The following is a 21845-nucleotide window of genomic DNA, read 5'->3' as shown; positions in this document are numbered from 1 at the left end:
GGGACAGGCATTCAGCGAGAATAGGCAGTTAGGGACAAGCATTCAGAGACAAAAAGCAGTCAGGGACAGGCATTCAGAGACAAAGGACAGTGAGGGACAGGCATTCAGAGACAAAAGACAACGAGAGACAGGCATTCAGAGCCAGCAGGCAGTGAGGGACAGGCATTCAGTGACAAAGGACACTGAGGGACAGGCATACAGAGACAAAGGACAATGAGGGACAGACATTCAGAGACAGAAGACAATGAGGGACAGGCATTCAGAGACAATGGAAAGTGAGGGTTGACATAAGTCAGGTAGAAATGAATTAAGAAATATACTGGGCACCCTGCTGGTGGCGCTCTCCAGGGAGAGTATAAATAATCTGGCATGGTCCCAGCTTGCTCAGGGACATTTTTTAAACAGGAACTAGTGAAGGATAACTAGTGTTCCATGTTGTGAAACACTCGAATTAGCCTTGTTTAATACTCTGACCAAGTGCCTAGTAATTTTCTGACGTCAAGGGACAAGCATTCAGAGGCGAAGGACAGTGAGGGACAGGCATTCAGAGACAAAGGACAGTGAGGGACAGGCATTCAGTGACAAAGGACAGTGAGGGACAGGCATTCAGGTACAAAGGAGAGTGAGGGACAGGCATTCAGAGGTAGAAGGCAGTGAGGGACAGGCATGCAGAGAGAAGAGACAGTGAGGGACAGGCATTCAGAGACAAAGGACAGTGAGGGACAGGCGCTCAGAGGAAGAAGGCAGTGAGGGACAAGCATTCAGAGACAACAGGCAGTGAGGGACAGGCATTCAGTGAGAAAAGGCAGTGAGGGACAAGCATTCAGAGACAAAAAGCAATGAGGGACAGGCATTCAGAGACAAAGGACAGTGAGGGACAGGCATTCAGAGACAAAGGGCAGTGAGGGACAGGCATTCAGAGACAAAGTACAGTGAGGGACAGGCATTCAGAGACAAATGACAGTGAGGGACAGGCATTCAGAGACAAAGGACAGTGAGGGACAGGCATTCAGAGACAAAGGACAGTGAGGGACAGGCGTTCAGAGGAAGAAGGCAGTGAGGGACAGGCATTCAGAGACAACAGGCTGTGAGGGACAGGCATTCAGAGAGAAAAGGCAGTGAGGGACAAGCATTCAGAGACAAAAAGCTTTGAGGGACAGGCATTCAGAGACAAAGGACATTGAGGGACAGGCATTCAGAGACAGAAGACAGTGAGGGACAGGCATTCAGAGACAGAAGACAGTGAGGGACAGGCATTCAGAGACAGAAGACAACGAGAGACAGGCATCCAGAGACAAAGGACAGTGAGGGACAGGCATTCAGAGACAGAAGACAGTGAGGGACAGGCATTCAGAGACAGTAGACAATGAGGGACAGGCATTCAAAGAAAAGGCCAGTGAGGGACAGGCATTCAGAGACAAAGGACAGCGAGGGACAGGCATTCAGTGACAAACGACAGTGAGGGACAGGCATTCAGAGACAGAAGACAATAAGGGACAGGCATTCAAAGAAAAGGCCAGTGAGGGACAGGCATTCAGAGACAAAGGACAGTGAGGGACAGGCATTCAAAGAAAAGGACAGTGAGGGACATGCATTCAAAGAAAAGGACAGTGAGGGACAGGCATTCAAAGAAAAGGACAGTGAGGGACAGGCATTCAGAGACAAAAGAAAGTGAGGGACAGGCATTCAGAGACAAGACAATGAGGGACAGGCACTCAGAGACAGAAGACAATGAGAGACACGCATTCAGAGACAAAGGACAGTGAGGGACAGGCATTCAGAGACAAAGGACAGTGAGGGACAGGCATTCAGCGAGAAAAGGCAGTGAGTGGCATGCATTCAGAGACAAAAAGCAGCGAGGGACAGGCATTCAGCGACAAAGGACAGTGAGGGACAGGCATTCAGAGACAGAAGACAATGAGGGACAGGCATTCAGAGACAAAGGACAGCGAGGGACAGGCATTCAGAGACAAAGGACAGTGAGGGACAGGCATTCCAAGAAAAGTACAGCGAGGGACATGCATTCAAAGAAAAGGACAGTGAGGGACAGGCATTTAAAGAAAAGGACAGTGAGAGCCAGGCATTCAGAGACCAATGAAAGTGAGGGACAGGCATTCAGAGACAAAGGACAGTGGGGGACAGGCATTCAGAGACAAAGGACAGTGAGGGACAGGCATTCAGAGACAAAGGACAGTGAGGGACAGGAATTCAGAGACAAAGGACAGTGAGGGACAGGCATTCAGAGACAAAGGATGGTGAGGGACAGGCATTCAGAGACAAAAGGACAGTAGGGGACAGGCATTCAAAGACAGAAGACGAGAGACAGGCACTCGGAGACAAAGGACAGTGAGGACAGGCATTCAGATAAAGGACAGTGGGGGACAGGCATTCAGAGACAAAGGACAGTGAGGGACAGGCATTCAGAGACAAAGGACAGTGAGGGACAGGCATTCAGAGACAAATGACAGTGAGGGACAGGCATTCAGAGACATAGGAAAGTGAGGGACCGGCATTCAGGGACAGAAGACAGCGAGAGACAGGCATTCAGAGGTAGAAGGCAGTGAGGGACAGGCATTCAGAGAGAAAAGACAGTGAGCGACAGGCATTCAGGACAGAAGCCAGCGAGAGACAGGCATTAAGAGGTAGAAGGCACTGAGGGACAGGCATGCAGAGAGGGAGAGGCATTCAGAGACAAAGGACAGTGGGGGACAGGCATGCAGAGACAAATGAGAGTGGGGGACAGGCATTCAGAGACAAAGGACAGTGAGGGACAGGCATTCAGAGACAAAGGACAGTGAGGGACAGGCATGCAGAGACAAAGGACAGTGAGGGACAGACATTCAGAGACAAAGGACAGTGAGAGACAGGCATTCAGAGACAGAAGACAGTGAGGGACAGGCATTCAGAGGAAGAAGGCAATGAGGGACAGGCATTCAGAGACAACAGGCAGTGAGGGACAGGCAATCAGAGACAAAGGAAAGGGAGGGACAGGCATTCAGAGACAAAGGACAGTGAGGGACAGACATTCAGGGACAAAGGACAGTGAGGGACAGACATTCAGGGACAAAGGACAGTGAGGGACAGGCATTCAGAGACAAAAGACAGTGAGGGACAGGCACTCAGAGACAAAGGACAGTGAGGTCACACATTCAGATAATGGACAGTGCGGGACAGGCATTCAGAGACAAAGGACAGTGAGGGACAGGCATTCAGAGACAAAGGACAGTGAGGGACAGGCATTCAGAGACAAAGGACGGTGAGGGACAGGCATTCAGAGACAAAAGGACAGTGGGGGACAGGCATTCAAAGACAGAAGACGAGAGACAGGCACTCAGAGACAAAGGACAGTGAGGACAGGCATTCAGATAAAGGACAGAGGGGGACAGGCATTCAGAGACAAAGGACAGTGAGGGACAGGCATTCAGGGACAAAGGACAGTGAGGGACAGGCATTCAGAGAAAAAGGAAAGTGAGGGACAGGCATTCAGAGACAAAGGACAGTGAGGGACAGGCATTCAGAGACAAAGGACAGTGAGGGACAGGCATTCAGAGACAAAGGACAGTGAGGGACAGGCATTCAGAGACAAAGGAAAGTGAGGGACCGGCATTCAGGGACAGAAGACAGCGAGAGACAGGCATTCAGAGGTAGAAGGTAGTGAGGGACAGGCATTCAGAGAGAAAAGACAGTGAGCGACAGGCGTTCAGGACAGAAGGCAGCGACAGACAGGCATTAAGAGGTAGAAGGCACTGAGGGACAGGCATGCAGTGAGGGACAGGCATTCAGAGACAAAGGACAGTGAGGGACAGGCATGCAGAGACAAAGGACAGTGAGGGACAGACATTCAGAGACAAAGGACAGTGAGAGACAGGCATTCAGAGACAAAAGACAGTGAGGGACAGGCATTCAGAGACAAAGGACAGTGAGGGACAGGCATTCAGAGACAAACGACAGTGAGAAACAGGCATTCAGGGACAAAGGACAGTGAGTGACAGGCATTAAGAGACAAATGACAGCGAGGGACAGGCATTCAGAGACAGAAGAAAGTGAGTGACAGGCATTCAAAGACAAAGGACAGTGCGGGACATGCATTCAGAAACAAAGGACATTGAGGGACAGGCATTTAGAGAGAAAAGACAGTGATGGACAGGCATTCAGGGACAGAATACAGCGAGAGACAGGCATTCAGAGGTAGAAGGCAATGAGGGACAGGCATTCAGAGAGAAATAACAGTGAGCGACAGGCATTCAGAGACAAAGGAAAGTGAGTGACAGGCATTCCGAGAAAAAGGACAGTGAGGGACAGGCATTCAGAGTAAAAGGACAGTGAGGCACAGAAGACAGTGAGGGACAGGCATTCAGAGGAAGAAGGCAGTGAGGGACAGGCATTCAGAGACAACAGGCAGTGAGGGACAGGCAATCAGAGACAAAGGAAAGGGAGGGACAGGCATTCAGAGACAAACGACAGTGAGGGACAGGCATTCGGGGGCAAAGGACAGTGAGGGACTGGCATTCAGGGACAAAGGACAGTGAGGGACAGACATTCAGGGAGAAAGGACAGTGAGGTTCAGGCATTCAGAGACAAAGCACCGTGAGGGACAGGCATTCAGAGACAGAAGACAATGAGGGACAGGCATTCAGAGACAGAAGACAATGAGGGACAGGAATTCAGAGACAAAAGGACAGTGATGGACAGGCATTCAGAGACAAAAGACAGTGAGGGACAGGCACTCAGAGACAAAGGACAGGGAGGTCATGCATTCAGATAATGGACAGTGGGGGACAGGCATTCAGAGACAAAGGACAGTGAGGGACAGGCATTCAGAGACAAAGGACAGCGAGGGACAGGCATTCAGAGACAAAGGAAAGTGAGGGACAGGCATTCAGGGACAGAAGACAGCGAGAGACAGGCATTCAGAGGTAGAAGGCAGTGAGGGACAGGCATTCAGAGAGAAAAGACAGTGAGCGACAGGCATTCAGGGACAGAAGACAGCGAGAGACAGGCATTAAGAGGTAGAAGGCACTGAGGGACAGGCATTCAGAGACAAAAGGCAGAGAGGGAGAGGCATTCAGAGACAAAGGACAGTGGGGGACAAGCATTCAGAGACAAAGGACAGTGAGGGACAGGCATTCAGAGACAAAGGACAGTGAGGGACAGGCATTCAGCGAGAAAAGGCAGTGAGTGGCATGCATTCAGAGACAAAAAGCAGCGAGGGACAGGCATTCAGAGATCAATGAAAGTGAGGGACAGGCATTCAGAGACAAAGGACAGTGAGGAACATGCATTCAGAGACAAAGGACAGTGAGGGACAGGCATTCAGAGACAAAGGACAGTGAGGGACAGGCATTCAGTGAGAAAAGGCAGTGCGGGACATGCATTCAGAGACAAAAAGGAGTGAGGGACAGGCATTCAGAGACAAAGGACAGTGAGGGACAGGCATTCAGAGACAAAGGACAGTGAGGGACAGGCATTCAGAGACAAAGGACAGCGAGGGACAGGCATTCAGAGACAAAGGACAGTGAGGGACAGGCATTCAGAGACAGAAGACAATGAGGGACAGGCATTCAGAGATAAAGGCCAGTGAGGGACAGGCATTCAGAGACAGAAGACAATGAGGGACAGGCATTCAGAGACAAAGGACAGCGAGGGACAGGCATTCAGTGACAAAGGACAGTGAGGGACAGGCATTCAGATACAGAAGACAATGAGGGAGAGGCATTCAGAGACAAAAGACAGTGAGGGACAGGCTTTCAGAGACAAAGGACAGTGAGGGACAGGCATTCAAAGAAAAGGACAGCGAGGGACATGCATTCAAAGAAAAGGACAGAGAGGGACAGGCATTCAAAGAAAAGGACAGTGAGGGGCAGGCATTCAGAGACAAAAGAAAGTGAGGGACAGGCATTCAGAGACATAGGACAGTGGGGGACAGGCATTCAGAGAAAAAGGACAGTGAGGGACAGGCATTCAGAGACAAAGGACGGTGAGGGACAGCCATTCAGAGACAAAAGGACAGTGGGGGACAGGCATTCAAAGACAGAAGACGAGAGACTGGCACTCAGAGAGAAAGGACAGTGAGGACAGGCATTCAGATAAAGGACAGTGGGGGACAGGCATTCGGAGACAAAGGACAGTGAGGGACAGGCATTCAGAGACAAAGGACAGTGAGGGACAGGCATTCAGAGACAAAGGAAAGTGAGGGACAGGCATTCAGGGACAGAATACAGCGAGAGACAGACATTCAGAGGTCGAAGGCAGTGAGGGACAGGAATTCAGAGAGAAAAGACCGTGAGCGACAGGCATTCAGGGACAGAAGACAGCGAGACACAGGCATTAAGAAGTAGAAGGCACTGAGGGACAGGCATTCAGAGACAAAAGGCTGAGAGTGAGAGGCATTCAGAGACAAAGGATAGTGGGGGACAGGCATTCAGAGACAAAGGACAGTGAGGGATAGGCATTCAGAGAGAAAGGACAGTGAGGGACAGGCATTCAGCGAGAAAAGGCACTGAGGGACAGGCATTCAGAGACAGAAGACTGTGAGGGACAGGCATTCAGAGACAAAGGAGAGTGAAGGACAGGCATTCAGAGACAAAGGACAGCGAGGGACAGGCATTCAGAGACAAAGGACAGCGAGGGACAGGAAATTCAGAGACAGAAGACAATGAGGGACAGGCATTCAGAGATAAAGGCCAGTGAGGGACAGTCATTCAGAGACAGAAGACAATGAGGGACAGGCAGTCAGAGACAAAGGACAGCGAGGGACAGGCATTCAGTGACAAAGGACAGTGAGGGACAGGCATTCAGATACAGAAGACAATGAGGGAGAGGCATTCAGAGACAAACGACAGTGAGGGTCAGGCTTTCAGAGACAAAGGACAGTGAGGGACAGGCATTCAAAGAAAAGGACAGCGAGGGACATGCATTCAAAGAAAAGGACAGAGAGGGACAGTTATTCAAAGAAAAGGACAGTGAGGGACAGGCATTCAGAGACAAAAGAAAGTGAGGGACAGGCATTCAGAGACATAGGACAGTGGGGGACAGGCATTCAGAGACAAAGGACAGTGAGGGACAGGCATTCAGAGACAAAGGACAGTGAGGGACAGGCATTCAGGGACAAAGGACAGTGAGGGACAGGCATTCAGAGACAAAGGGCAGTGAGGGACAGGCATTCAGAGACAAAGGACAGTGCGGGACAGGCATTCAGAGACAAAGGACAGTGAGGGACAGACATTCAGAGACAAAGGACAGTGGGGGACAGGCATTCAGAGACAAAGGACAGTGGGGACAGGCATTCAGAGACAAAGGACAGTGAGGGACAGGCATTCAGAGACAAAGGACAGTGAGGGACAGGCATTCAGAGATGTAGGACAGTGAGGGAGAGGCATTCAGAGACAAAGGACAGAGAGGGACAGGCATTCAGAGACAAAAGGCAGTGAGGGACAGGCATTCAGAGACAGACCGTGAGGGACAGGCATTCAGAGACAGAGGACGGTGAGGGACAGGCATTCAGAGGTAGAAGGCAGTGAGGGACATGCATTCAGAAACAACAGGCAGTGAGGGACAGGCATTCAGAGACAAAAAGCAGTGAGGGACAGGCATTCAGAGGGAAAAGGAAGTGAGGGACAGGCATTAAGAGACAGACCGTGAGGGACAGGCATTCAGAGACAAAGGACAGTGAGGGACAGGCATTCAGAGACAAAGGACAGTGAGGGACAGGCATTCAGAGACAAAGGACAGTGAGGGACAGGCATTCAGAGACAAAGGACAGTGAGGGACAGGCATTCAGAGACAAAGGACGGTGAGGGACAGCCATTCAGAGACAAAAGGACAGTGGGGGACAGGCATTCAAAGACAGAAGATGAGAGACTGGCACTCAGAGAGAAAGGACAGTGAGGACAGGCATTCAGATAAAGGACAGTGGGGGACAGGCATTCAGAGACAAAGGACAGTGAGGGACAGGCATTCAGAGACAAAGGACAGTGAGGGACAGGCACTCAGAGACAAAGGAAAGGGGGGGACAGGCATTCAGGGACAGAAGACAGCGAGAGACAGACATTCAGAGGTCGAAGGCAGTGAGGGACAGGAATTCAGAGAGGAAAGACCGTGAGCGACAGGCATTCAGGGACAGAAGACAGCGAGAGACAGGCATTAAGAAGTAGAAGGCACTGAGGGACAGGCATTCAGAGACAAAAGGCTGAGAGTGAGAGGCATTCAGAGACAAAGGACAGTGGGGGACAGGCATTCAGAGACAAAGGACAGTGAGGGATAGGCATTCAGAGACAAAGGACAGTGAGGGACAGGCATTCAGCGAGAAAAGGCAGTGAGGGACATGCATTCAGAGACAAAAAGCAGTGAGGGACAGGCATTCATAGACAAAGGAAAGTGAGGGACAGGCATTCAGAGACAGAAGACTGTGAGGGACAGGCATTCAGAGACAGAAGACCGTGAGGGACAGGCATTCAGAGACAAAGGATAGTGAGGGACAGGCATTCAGAGACAAAGGACAGTGAGGGACAGGCATTCAGAGACAAAGGACAGTGAGGGACAGGCATTCAGGGACAAGGGTCGGTGGGGGAAAGGCATTCAGAGACAAAGGACAGTGAGGGACAGGCATTCAGGGACCAAGGACAGTGAGGGACAGGCATTCAGGGACAAAGGACAGTGAGGGACAGACATTCAGGGACAAAGGACAGTGAGGGACAGACATTCAGGGACAAAGGACAGTGAGGTTCAGGCATTCAGTGACAAAGCACAGTGAGGGACAGGCATTCAGAGACAGAAGATCGTGAGGGACAGGCATTCAGAGACAAAAGACATTGAGGGACAGGCATTCAGAGACAAAAGGCAGTGAGGGACAGGCATTCAGAGACAAAGGACAGTGAGGACAGGCATTCAGATAATGGACAGTGGGGGACAGGCATTCAGAGAAAAAGGACAATGAGGGACAGGCATTCAGAGACAAAGGACAGTGAGGGACACGCATTCAGAGACAAAGGAAAGTGAGGGACAGGCATTCAGGGACAGAAGTCAGCGAGAGACAGGCATTCAGAGGTAGAAGGCAGTGAGGGACAGGCATTCAGAGAGAAATGACAGTGAGCGACAGGCATTCAGGGACAGAAGACAGCGAGAGACAGGCATTAAGAGGTAGAAGGCAGTGAGGGCAGGCATTCAGAGACAAAAGGCAGAGAGGGAGAGGCATTCAGAGACAAAGGACAGTGGGGGACAGGCATTCAGAGACAAAGGACAGTGAGGGACAGGCATTCAGAGACAAAGGAGAGTGAGGGACAGGCATTCAGAGACAAAGGACAGTGAGGGACAGGCATTCAGTGAGAAAAGGCAGTGAGGGACATGCATTCAGAGACAAAAAGGAGTGAGGGACAGGCATTCAGAGACAAAGGACAGTGAGGGACAGGCATTCAGAGACAAAGGACAGCGAGGGACAGGCATTCAGAGACAAAGGACAGTGAGGGACAGGAAATTCAGAGACAGAAGATAATGAGGGACAGGCATTCAGAGATAAAGGCCAGTGAGGGATAGGCATTCAGAGACAGAAGACAATGAGGGACAGGCAGTCAGAGACAAAGGACAGCGAGGGACAGGCATTCAGTGACAAAGGACAGTGAGGGACAGGCATTCAGATACAGAAGACAATGAGGGAGAGGCATTCAGAGACAAACGACAGTGAGGGTCAGGCTTTCAGAGACAAAGGACAGTGAGGGACAGGCATTCAAAGAAAAGGACAGCGAGGGACATGCATTCAAAGAAAAGGACAGAGAGGGACAGGCATTCAAAGAAAAGGACAGTGAGGGACAGGCATTCAGAGACAAAAGAAAGTGAGGGACAGGCATTCAGAGACATAGGACAGTGGGGGACAGGCATTCAGAGACAAAGGACAGTGAGGGACAGGCATTCAGAGACAAAGGACAGTGAGGGACAGGCATTCAAAGAAAAGGACAGCGAGGGACATGCATTCAAAGAAAAGGACAGTGTGGGACAGGCATTCAGAGACAAAGGACAGTGAGGGACAGGCATTCAGGGACAAAGGACAGTGAGGGACAGGCATTCAGAGACAAAGGACAGTGAGGGACAGGCATTCAGGGACAAAGGACAGTGAGGGACAGGCATTCAGAGACAAACAGCAGTGAGGGACAGGCATTCAGAGACAAAGGACAGTGCGGGACAGGCATTCAGAGACAAAGGACAGTGAGGGACAGACATTCAGAGACAAAGGACAGTGGGGGACAGACATTCAGAGACAAAGGACAGTGGGGACAGGCATTCAGAGACAAAGGACAGTGAGGGACAGGCATTCAGAGACAAAGGACAGTGAGGGACAGGCATTCAGAGATGTAGGACAGTGAGGGAGAGGCATTCAGAGACAAAGGACAGAGAGGGACAGGCATTCAGAGACAAAAGGCAGTGAGGGACAGGCATTCAGAGACAGACCGTGAGGGACAGGCATTCAGAGACAGAGGACGGTGAGGGACAGGCATTCAGAGGTAGAAGGCAGTGAGGGACATGCATTCAGAAACAACAGGCAGTGAGGGACAGGCATTCAGAGACAAAAAGCAGTGAGGGACAGGCATTCAGAGGGAAAAGGAAGTGAGGGACAGGCATTAAGAGACAGACCGTGAGGGACAGGCATTCAGAGACAAAGGACAGTGAGGGACAGGCATTCAGAGACAAAGGACAGTGAGGGACAGGCATTCAGAGACAAAGGACAGTGAGGGACAGGCATTCAGAGACAAAGGACAGTGAGGGACAGGCATTCAGAGACAAAGGACGGTGAGGGACAGCCATTCAGAGACAAAAGGACAGTGGGGGACAGGCATTCAAAGACAGAAGACGAGAGACTGGCACTCAGAGAGAAAGGACAGTGAGGACAGGCATTCAGATAAAGGACAGTGGGGGACAGGCATTCAGAGACAAAGGACAGTGAGGGACAGGCATTCAGAGACAAAGGACAGTGAGGGACAGGCATTCAGAGACAAAGGAAAGGGGGGGACAGGCATTCAGGGACAGAAGACAGCGAGAGACAGACATTCAGAGGTCGAAGGCAGTGAGGGACAGGAATTCAGAGAGGAAAGACCGTGAGCGACAGGCATTCAGGGACAGAAGACAGCGAGAGACAGGCATTAAGAAGTAGAAGGCACTGAGGGACAGGCATTCAGAGACAAAAGGCTGAGAGTGAGAGGCATTCAGAGACAAAGGACAGTGGGGGACAGGCATTCAGAGACAAAGGACAGTGAGGGATAGGCATTCAGAGACAAAGGACAGTGAGGGACAGGCATTCAGCGAGAAAAGGCAGTGAGGGACATGCATTCAGAGACAAAAACCAGTGAGGGACAGGCATTCATAGACAAAGGAAAGTGAGGGACAGGCATTCAGAGACAGAAGACTGTGAGGGACAGGCATTCAGAGACAGAAGAACGTGAGGGACAGGCATTCAGAGACAAAGGATAGTGAGGGACAGGCATTCAGAGACAAAGGACAGTGAGGGACAGGCATTCAGAGACAAAGGACAGTGAGGGACAGGCATTCAGGGACAAGGGTCGGTGGGGGACAGGCATTCAGAGACAAAGGACAGTGAGGGACAGGCATTCAGGGACCAAGAACAGTGAGGGACAGGCATTCAGGGACAAAGGACAGTGAGGGACAGACATTCAGGGACAAAGGACAGTGAGGGACAGACATTCAGGGACAAAGGACAGTGAGGTTCAGGCATTCAGTGACAAAGCACAGTGAGGGACAGGCATTCAGAGACAGAAGATCGTGAGGGACAGGCATTCAGAGACAAAAGACATTGAGGGACAGGCATTCAGAGACAAAAGGCAGCGAGGGACAGGCATTCAGAGACAAAGGACAGTGAGGACAGGCATTCAGATAATGGACAGTGGGGGACAGGCATTCAGAGAAAAAGGACAATGAGGGACAGGCATTCAGAGACAAAGGACAGTGAGGGACACGCATTCAGAGACAAAGGAAAGTGAGGGACAGCCATTCAGGGACAGAAGTCAGCGAGAGACAGGCATTCAGAGGTAGAAGGCAGTGAGGGACAGGCATTCAGAGAGAAATGACAGTGAGCGACAGGCATTCAGGGACAGAAGACAGCGAGAGACAGGCATTAAGAGGTAGAAGGCAGTGAGGGCAGGCATTCAGAGACAAATGGCAGAGAGGGAGAGGCATTCAGAGACAAAGGACAGTGGGGGACAGGCATTCAGAGACAAAGGACAGTGAGGGACAGGCATTCAGAGACAAAGGACAGTGAAGGACAGGCATTCAGAGACAAAGGACAGCGAGGGACAGGCATTCAGAGAGAAAGGACAGTGAGGGACAGGCATTCAGAGACAGAAGACAATGAGGGACAGGCATTCAGAGATAAAGGCCAGTGAGGGACAGGCATTCAGAGACAGAAGACAATGAGGGACAGGCATTCAGAGACAAAGGACAGCGAGGGACAGGCATTCAGTGACAAAGGACAGTGAGGGACAGGCATTCAGATACAGAAGACAATGAGGGACAGGCATTCAGAGACAAAAGACAGTGAGGGACAGGCTTTCAGAGACAAAGGACAGTGAGGGACAGGCATTCAAAGAAAAGGACAGCGAGGGACATGCATTCAAAGAAAAGGACAGAGAGGGACAGGCATTCAAAGAAAAGGACAGTGAGGGACAGGCATTCAGAGACAAAAGAAAGTGAGGGACAGGCATTCAGAGACAAAGGACAGTGGGGGACAGGCATTCAGAGAAAAAGGACAGTGAGGGACAGGCATTCAGAGACAAAGGACAGTGAGGGACAGGCATTCAGAGACAAAGGACAGTGAGGGACAGGCATTCAAAGAAAAGGACAGCGAGGGGCATGCATTCAAAGCAAAGGACAGTGAGGGACAGGCATTCAGAGACAAAGGACAGTGAGGGACAGGCATTCAGGGACAAAGGACAGTGAGGGACAGGCATTCAGAGACAAAGGGCAGTGAGGGACAGGCATTCAGAGACAAAGGACAGTGCGGGACAGGCATTGAGAGACAAAGGACAGTGAGGGACAGATATTCAGAGACAAAGGACAGTGGGGGACAGGCATTCAGGGACAAAGGACAGTGAGGGACAGGCATTCAGAGGTAGAAGGCAGTGAGGGACAGGCATGCAGAGAGAAGAGACAGTGAGGGACAGGCATTCAGAGACAATGGACAGTGAGGGACAGGCGTTCAGAGGAAGATGGCAGTGAGGGACAGGCATTCAGTCAGAAAAGGCAGTGAGGGACAAGCATTCAGAGACAAAAAGCAGTGAGGGACAGGCATTCAGAGACAAAGGACAGTGAGGGACAGGCATTCAGAGACAAAGGACTGTGAGGGACAGGCATTCAGAGACAAAGGACTGTGAGGGACAGGCATTCAGAGACAAAGGGCAGTGAGGGACAGGCATCAGAGACAAAAGACAGTGAGGGACAGCCATTCAGAGACAAATGACAGAGAGGGACAGGAATTCAGAGACAAAGGACAGTGAGGGACAGGCACTCAGGGACAAAGGACAGTGAGGGACAGGCATTCAGAGGAAGAAGGCAGTGAGGGACAGGCATTCAGAGACAACAGGCAGTGAGGGACAGGCATTCAGCGAGAAAAGGCAGTGAGGGACAAGCATTCAGAGACAAAAACCATTGAGGGATAGGCATTCAGAGACAGAAGACAATGAGGGACAGGCATTCAAGAAAAGGCCAGTGAGGGACAGGCATTCAGAGACAAAGGACAGTGAGGGACAGGCATTCAAAGAAAAGGACAGCAAGGGATATGCATTCAAAGAAAAGGACAGTGAGGGCCAGGCATTTAAAGAAAAGGAGTGAGGGACAGGTATTCAGAGACCAATGAAAGTGAGGGACAGGCATTCAGAGACAAAGGACAGGGGGGACAGGCATTCGGAGAAAAAGGACAGTGAGGGACAGGCATTCAGAGACAAAGGACAGTGAGGGACAGGCATTCAGGGACAAAGGACAGTGAGGGACAGGCATTCAAAGAAATGGACAGTGAGGGATATGCATTCAAAGAAAAGGACAGTGAGGGACAGGCATTTAAAGAAAAGGACAGTGAGGAACAGGCATTCAGAGACCAATGAAAGTGAGGGACAGTCATTCAGGGACAAAGGACAGTGAGGGACAGGCATTCAGGGACAAAGGACAGTGATGGACAGGCATTCAGAGGTAGAAGGCAGTGAGGGACAGGCATGCAGGGACAAAGGACAGTGAGGGACAGGCATTCAGAGACAATGGACAGTGAGGGACAGGCGTTCAGAGGAAGAAGGCAGTGAGGGACAGGCATTCAGTCAGAAAAGGCAGTGAGGGACAAGCATTCAGAGACAAAGAGCAGTGAGGGACAGGCATTCAGAGACAACAGGCAGTGAGGGACAGGCATTCAGCGAGAAAAGGCAGTGAGGGACAAGCATTCAGAGACAAAAAGCATTGAGGGAAAGGCATTCAGAGACAAAGGCCAGTGAGGGACAGGCATTCAGAGACAAAGGACAGTGAGGGACAGGAATTCAAAGAAAAGGACAGCGAGGGATGTGCATTCAAAGAAAAGGACAGTGAGGAACAGGCATTCAAAGACCAATGAAAGTGAGGGACAGGCATTCAGAGACAAAGGACAGTGAGGGACATGCATTCAGAGACAAAGGACAGTGAGGGACAGGCATTCAGAGACAAAGGACGGTGAGGGACAGGCATTCAGAGACAAAAGGACAGTGGGGGACAGGCATTCAAAGACAGAAGATGAGAGACAGGCACTCAGAGACAAAGGACAGTGAGGACAGGCATTCAGAGACAAAGGACAGTGAGGGACAGGCATTCAGAGACAAAGGACAGTGAGGGAAAGGCATTCAGGGACAGAAGACAGCGAGACACAGGCATTCAGAGGTAGAAGGCAGTGAGGGACAGGCATTCAGAGGTAGAAGGCAGTGAGGGACAGGCATTCAGAGACAAAGGACAGTGGGGGACAGGCATTCAGAGACAAAGGACAGTGAGGGACAGGCATTCAGAGACAAAGGACAGTGAGGGACAGGCATTCAGCGAGAAAAGGCAGTGAGGGACATGCATTCAGAGACAAAAAGCAGTGAGGGACAGGCATTCAGAGACAAAGGAAAGTGAGGGACAGGCATTCAGAGACAGAAGACCGTGAGCGACAGGCATTCAGAGACAGAAGACCGAGAGGGACAGGCATTCAGCGGGAAAAGGCAGTGAGGGGCATGCATTCAGAGAGAAAAAGCAGTGAGGGACAGGCATTCAGAGACAAAGGAAAGTGAGGGACAGGCATTCAGAGACAAAGGACAGTGAGGGACAGGCATTCAGAGACAAAGGACAGTGAGGGACAGGCACTCAGGGACAAGGGACATTGCGGGACAGGCATTCAGAGACAAAGGACAGTGAGGGACAGGCATTCAGGGACAAAGGACAGTGAGGGACAGACATTCAGGGACAAAGGACAGTGAGGGACAGACATTCAGGGACAAAGGACAGTGAGGGACAGGCATTCAGAGGTAGAAGGCAGTGAGGGACAGGCATTCAGAGACAAAAGGCAGAGAGGGAGAGGCATTCAGAAACAGAGGACAGTGAGGGGCAGGCATTCAGAGACAAAGGACAGTGAGGGACAGGCATTCAGTGAGAAAAGGCAGTCAGGGACATGCATTCAGAGACAAAAATGAGTGAGGGACAGGCATTCAGAGAAAAAGGACAGTGAGGGACAGGCATTCAGAGACAAAGGACAGCGAGGGACAGGCATTCAGTGACAAAGGACAGTGAGGGACAGGCATTCAAAGAAAAGGACAGCAAGGGACATGCATTCAAAGAAAAGGACAGTGAGGGACAGGCATTCAGAGACAAAGGACAGTGAGGGACAGGCATTCAGAGACAAAGGACAGTGAGGGACAGGCATTCAGAGACAAAGGACAGTGAGGGACAGGCATTCAGAGACAAAGGACAGTGCGGGACAGGCATTCAGAGACAAAGGACAGTGAGGGACAGGCTTTCAGAGACAAAGGACAGTGAGGGACAGGCATTCAAAGAAAAGGACCGAGGGACATGCATTCAAAGAAAAGGACAGTGAGGGACAGGCATTCAGAGACAAAGGACAGTGAGGGACAGGCATTCAGAGACAAAGGACAGTGAGGGACAGGCATTCAGAGACAGACCGTGAGGGACAGGCATTCAGAGCAAAGGACGGTGAGGGACAGGCATTCAGAGGTAGAAGGCAGTGAGGGACATGCATTCAGAAACAACAGGCAGTGAGGGACAGGCATTCAGAGCGAAAAAGCAGTGAGGGACAGGCATTCAGAGGGAAAAGGAAGTGAGGGACAGGCATTCAGAGACAAACGACAGTGAGTGACGGGCATTAAGAGACAAAGGACAGCGAGGTACAGGCATTCAGAGACAGAAGAAAGTGAGTGACAGGCATTCAAAGTCAAAGGACAGTGAGGGAGAGGCATTCAAAGACAAAGGACAGTGAGGGACAGGCATTCAGAGACAAAGGGCAGTGAGGGACAGGCATTCAGAGAGAAAAGACAGTGACAGACAAGCATTCAGGGACAGACGACAGCGAGAGTCAGGGATTCAGAGGTAGAAGGCAGTGAGGGACATGCATTCAGAAACAACAGGCAGTGAGGGACAGGCATTCAGAGACAAAAAGCAGTGAGGGACAGGCATTCAGAGAGAAAAGGAAGTGAGGGACAGGCATTCAGAGACAAAAAGCAGTGAGTGACAGGCATTCACAGACAAAGGACAGTGAGTGACAGGCATCCAGAGAAAAAGGACAGTGAGGGACAGCCATTCAGGGACAGAAGACAGTGAGGGACAGGAATTCAGAGACAACAGGCAGTGAGGGACAGGCATTCAGAGACAAACGACAGTGAGTGACAGGCATTCAGAGACAAAGGACAGTGGGGACAGGCATTCAGAGACAAAGGACAGTGAGGGACAGGCATTCAGAGACAAGGGACAGTGAGGGACAGGCATTCAGAGAGAAAAGACAGTGACAGACAAGCATTCAGGGACAGAAGACAGCGAGAGACAAGCATTCAGAGGTAGAACGCAATGAGGGACAGGCATTCAGAGAGAAAAGACAGTGAGCGACAGGCATTCAGGGACAGAAGACAGCGAGAGTCAGGCATTCAGAGGTAGAAGGCAGTGAGGGCCAGGCATTCAGAGACAACAGGCAGTGAGGGACAGGCATTCAGAGACAAAGGACAGTGAGGGACAGGCATTCAGAGACAAAAGGCAGTGAGGGACAGGCATTCAGAGACAGACCGTGAGGGACAGGCATGCAGAGACAAAGGACGGTGAGGGACAGGCATTCAGAGGTAGAAGGCAGTGAGGGACATGCATTCAGAAACAACAGGCAGTGAGGGACAGGCATTCAGCGAGAAAAGGCAGTGAGGGACAGGCAATCAGAGAAAAAGGACATTGAGGGACAGGCATTCAGAGAAAAAGGACATTGAGGGACAGGCATTCAGAGACAAAGGACAGTGAGGGACAGCCATTCAGGGACAGAAGACAGTGAGGGACAGGCATTCAGAGACAACAGGCAGTGAGGGACAGGCATTCAGCGAGAAAAGGCAGTGAGGGACAGGCAATCAGAGACAAAGGACAGTGAGGGACAGGCATTCAGAGGTAGAAGGCAGAGAGGGACAGGCATGCAGAGAGAAGAGACAGTGAGGGACAGGCATTCAGAGAGAAAGGACAGTGAGGGACAGGCATTCAGAGGAAGAAGGCAGTGAGGGACAGGCATTCAGAGACAACAGGCAGTGAGGCACAGGCAATCAGTGAGAAAAGACAGTGAGGGACAAGCATTCAGAGACAAATGACAGTGAGGGACAGGAATTCAGAGACAAAGGACAGTGAGGGACAGGCATTCAGGGACAAAGGACCGTGAGGGACAGGCATTCAGAGACAAAGGACAGTGAGGGACAGGCATTCAGAGGAAGAAGGCAGTGAGGGACAGGCATTCAGAGACAACAGGCAGTGAGGGACAGGCATTCAGCGAGAAAAGGCAGTGAGGGACAAGCATTCAGAGACAAAAAGCTTTGAGGGACAGGCATTCAGAGAGAAAAGACAGTGATGGACAGGTATTCAGGGACAGAAGAAAGCGAGAGACAGGCATTCAGAGGTAGCAGGCAATGAGGGATAGGCATTCAGAGACAAAGGACAGTGAGGGACAGGCATTCAAAGACAAAGGACTGTGAGGGACAGGCATTCAGAGACAAAGGACAGTGAGGGACCGGCATTCAGAGAGAAAAGACAGAGACGGACAGGCATTCAGGGATGGAAGACAGCGAGAGACAGGCATTCAGAGGTAGTAGGCAATGAGGGACAGGCATTCAGAGACAAAGGACAGTGAGGGACAGGCATTCAGAGGCAGAAGGCAGTGAGGGACAGCCATGCAGAGAGAGGAGACAGAGAGGGACAGGCATTCAGAGACAAAACGCAGTGAGGGACAGGCATTCAGAGAAAAAGGACAGAGAGGGACAGGCATTCAGAGACAAAGGACAGTGCGGGACAGGCATTCAGAGACAAAGGACAGTGAGAGACAGGCATTCAGAGACAGAAGACAACAAGAGACAGGCATTCAGAGACAAAGGACAGTGAGGGACAGGCATTCCAAGAAAAGGACAGTGGGCGACAAGCATTCAGTGACAACAGGCAGTAAGGGACAGGCATTCAGAAACAAAACGCAGTGAGGGACAGGCATTCAGAGACAAAAGACAGTGAGGGACAGGCATTCAGAGACAAAGAACAGTGAGGGACAGGCATTCAGAGACAAAGGACAGTGAGTGACAGGCATTAAGAGACAAAGGACAGCGAGGTACAGGCATTCAGAGACAGAAGAAAGTGAGTGACAGGCATTCAAAGACAAAGGACAGTGAGGGACAGGCATTCAAAGAAAAAGGACAGTGAGGGACAGGCATTCAGAGACAAAGGACAGTGAGGGACAGGCATTCAGAGAGAAAACACAGTAACGGACAGGCATTCAGGGATAGAAGACAGCGAGAGACAGGCATTCAGAGGTAGAAGGCAATGAGGGACAGGCATTCAGAGAGAAAAGCCAGTGAGCGACAGGCATTCAGGGACAGAAGACAGCGAGAGACAGGCATTCAGAGGTGGAAGGCAGTGAGGGACAGGCATTCAGAGACAACAGGCAGTGAGGGACAGGCATTCAGAGACAACGGACAGTGGGGGACAGGCATTCAGAGACAAAGGACAGTGGGGGACAGGCATTCAGAGACATAGGACAGTGAGGGACAGGCATTCAGAGACAAAGGACAGTGAGGGACAGGCATTCAGAGACAAAGGACAGTGAGGGAGAGGCATTCAGAGACAAAGGACAGTGAGGGACAGGCATTCAGAGACAAAGGACAGTGAGGGAGAGGCATTCAGAGACAAAGGACAGCGAGGGACAGGCATTCAGAGACAAAGGACAGTGAGGGACAGGCATTCAGAGACAAAGGACAGTGAGGGACAGGCATTCAGAGACAAGGGACAGTGAGGGACAGGCATTCAGAGATCAAGAACAGTGGGGGACAGGCATTCAGGGACCTAGGACAGTGAGGGACAGGCATTCAGAGACAAAGGACAGTGAGGGACAGGCATTCAGAGATAAAGGACAGTGAGGGACAGGCATTTAGAGATAAAAGACCATGAGGGACAGGCATTCAGAGACAAAAGGCAGTGAGGGACAGGCATTCAGAGGGAGAAGGCAGTGAGGGACAGGCATTCAGAAACAACAGGCCATGAGGGACAGGCATTCAGAGAGAAAAGGAAGTGAGGGACAGGCATTCAGAGACAAAAAGCAGTGAGTGACAGGCATTCACAGACATAGGACAGTGAGTGACAGGCATTCAGAGACAAAGGACAGTGAGGGACAGGCATTCAGAGACAACAGGCAGTGAGGGACAGGCATTCAGCGAGAAAAGGCAGTGAGGGACAGGCAATCAGAGACAAAGGACAGTGAGGGACAGGCATTCAGAGGTAGAAGGCAGTGAGGGACAGGCATGCAGAGAGAAGAGACAGTGAGGGACAGGCATTCAGAGAGAAAGGACAGTGAGGGACAGGCGTTCAGAGGAAGAAGGCAGTGAGGGACAGGCATTCAGAGACAACAGGCAGTGAGGCACAGGCATTCAGTGAGAAAAGGCAGTGAGGGATAAGCATTCAGAGACAAATGACAGTGAGGGACAGGAGTTCAGAGACAAAGGACAGTGAGGGACAGGCATTCAGGGACAAAGGACAGTGAGGGACAGGCATTCAGAGACAAAGGACAGTGAGGGACAGGCATTCAGAGGAAGAAGGCAGTGAGGGACAGGCATTCACAGACATCAGGCAGTGAGGGACAGGCATTCAGCGAGAAAAGGCAGTGAGGGACAAGCATTCAGAGACAAAAAGCTTTGAGGGACAGGCATTCAGAGAGAAAAGACAGTGATGGTCAGGTATTCAGGGACAGAAGAAAGCGAGAGACAGGCATTCAGAGGTAGCAGGCAACGAGGGATAGGCATTCAGAGACAAAGGACAGTGAGGGACAGGCATTCAAAGACAAAGGACAGTGAGGGACAGGCATTCAGAGACAAAGGACAGTGAGGGACCGGCATTCAGAGAGGAAAGACAGAGACGGATAGGTATTCAGGGACGGAAGACAGCGAGAGACAGGTATTCAGAGGTAGAAGGCAATGAGGGACAGGCATTCAGAGGCAAAGGACAGTGAGGGACAGGCATTCAGAGGCAGAAGGCAGTGAGGGACAGGCATGCAGAGAGAGGAGACAGAGAGGGACAGGCATTCAGAGACAGAGGACAGTGAGGGACAGGCGTTCAGAGGAAGAAGGCAGTGAGCGACAGGCATTCAGAGACAAAAAGCAGTGAGGGACAGGCATTCAGAGAAAAAGGACAGAGAGGGACAGGCATTCAGAGACAAAGGACAGTGAGGGACAGGCATTCAGAGACAAAGGACAGTGAGAGACAGGCATTCAGAGACAGAAGACAACGAGAGACAGGCATTCAGAGACAAAGGACAGTGAGGGACAGGCATTCAAAGAAAAGGACAGCGAGGGACAGGCATTCCAAGAAAAGGACAGTGGGCGACAAGCATTCAGTGACAACAGGCAGTAAGGGACAGGCATTCAGAAACAAAAGGCAGTGAGGGACAGGCATTCAGAGACAAAAGACAGTGAGGGACAGGCATTCAGAGACAAAGGACAGTGAGTGACAGGCATTAAGAGACAAAGGACAGCGAGGTACAGGCATTCAGAGACAGAAGAAAGTGAGTGACAGGCATTCAAAGACAAAGGACAGTGAGGGACAGGCATTCAAACAAAAAGGACAGTGAGGGACAGGCATTCAGAGACAAAGGACAGTGAGGGACAGGCATTCAGGGAGAAAACACAGTAACGGACAGGCATTCAGGGACAGAAGACAGCGAGAGACAGGCATTCAGAGGTAGAAGGCAATGAGGGACAGGCATTCAGAGAGAAAAGCCAGTGAGCGACAGGCATTCAGGGACAGAAGACAGCGAGAGACAGGCATTCAGAGGTAGAAGGCAGTGAGGGACAGGCATTCAGAGACAACAGGCAGTGAGGGACAGGCATTCAGAGACAAAGGACAGTGGGGGACAGGCATTCAGAGACAAAGGACAGTGGGGGACAGGCATTCAGAGACAAAGGACAGTGAGGGAGAGGCATTCAGAGACAAAGGACAGTGAGGGACAGGCATTCAGAGACAAAGGACAGTGAGGGAGAGGCATTCCGAGACAAAGGACAGTGAGGGACAGGCATTCAGAGACAAAGGACAGTGAGGGACAGGCATTCAGAGACAAAGGACAGTGAGGGACAGGCATT

The sequence above is a fragment of the Somniosus microcephalus genome, chromosome 9 (genome assembly GCF_052327205.1).
Source record: "Somniosus microcephalus isolate GS21.2 chromosome 9, FLI_Smic_1.0, whole genome shotgun sequence".
NCBI lineage: Eukaryota > Metazoa > Chordata > Chondrichthyes > Squaliformes > Somniosidae > Somniosus > Somniosus microcephalus.
Note: the sequence above shows the minus strand (reverse complement) of the source record.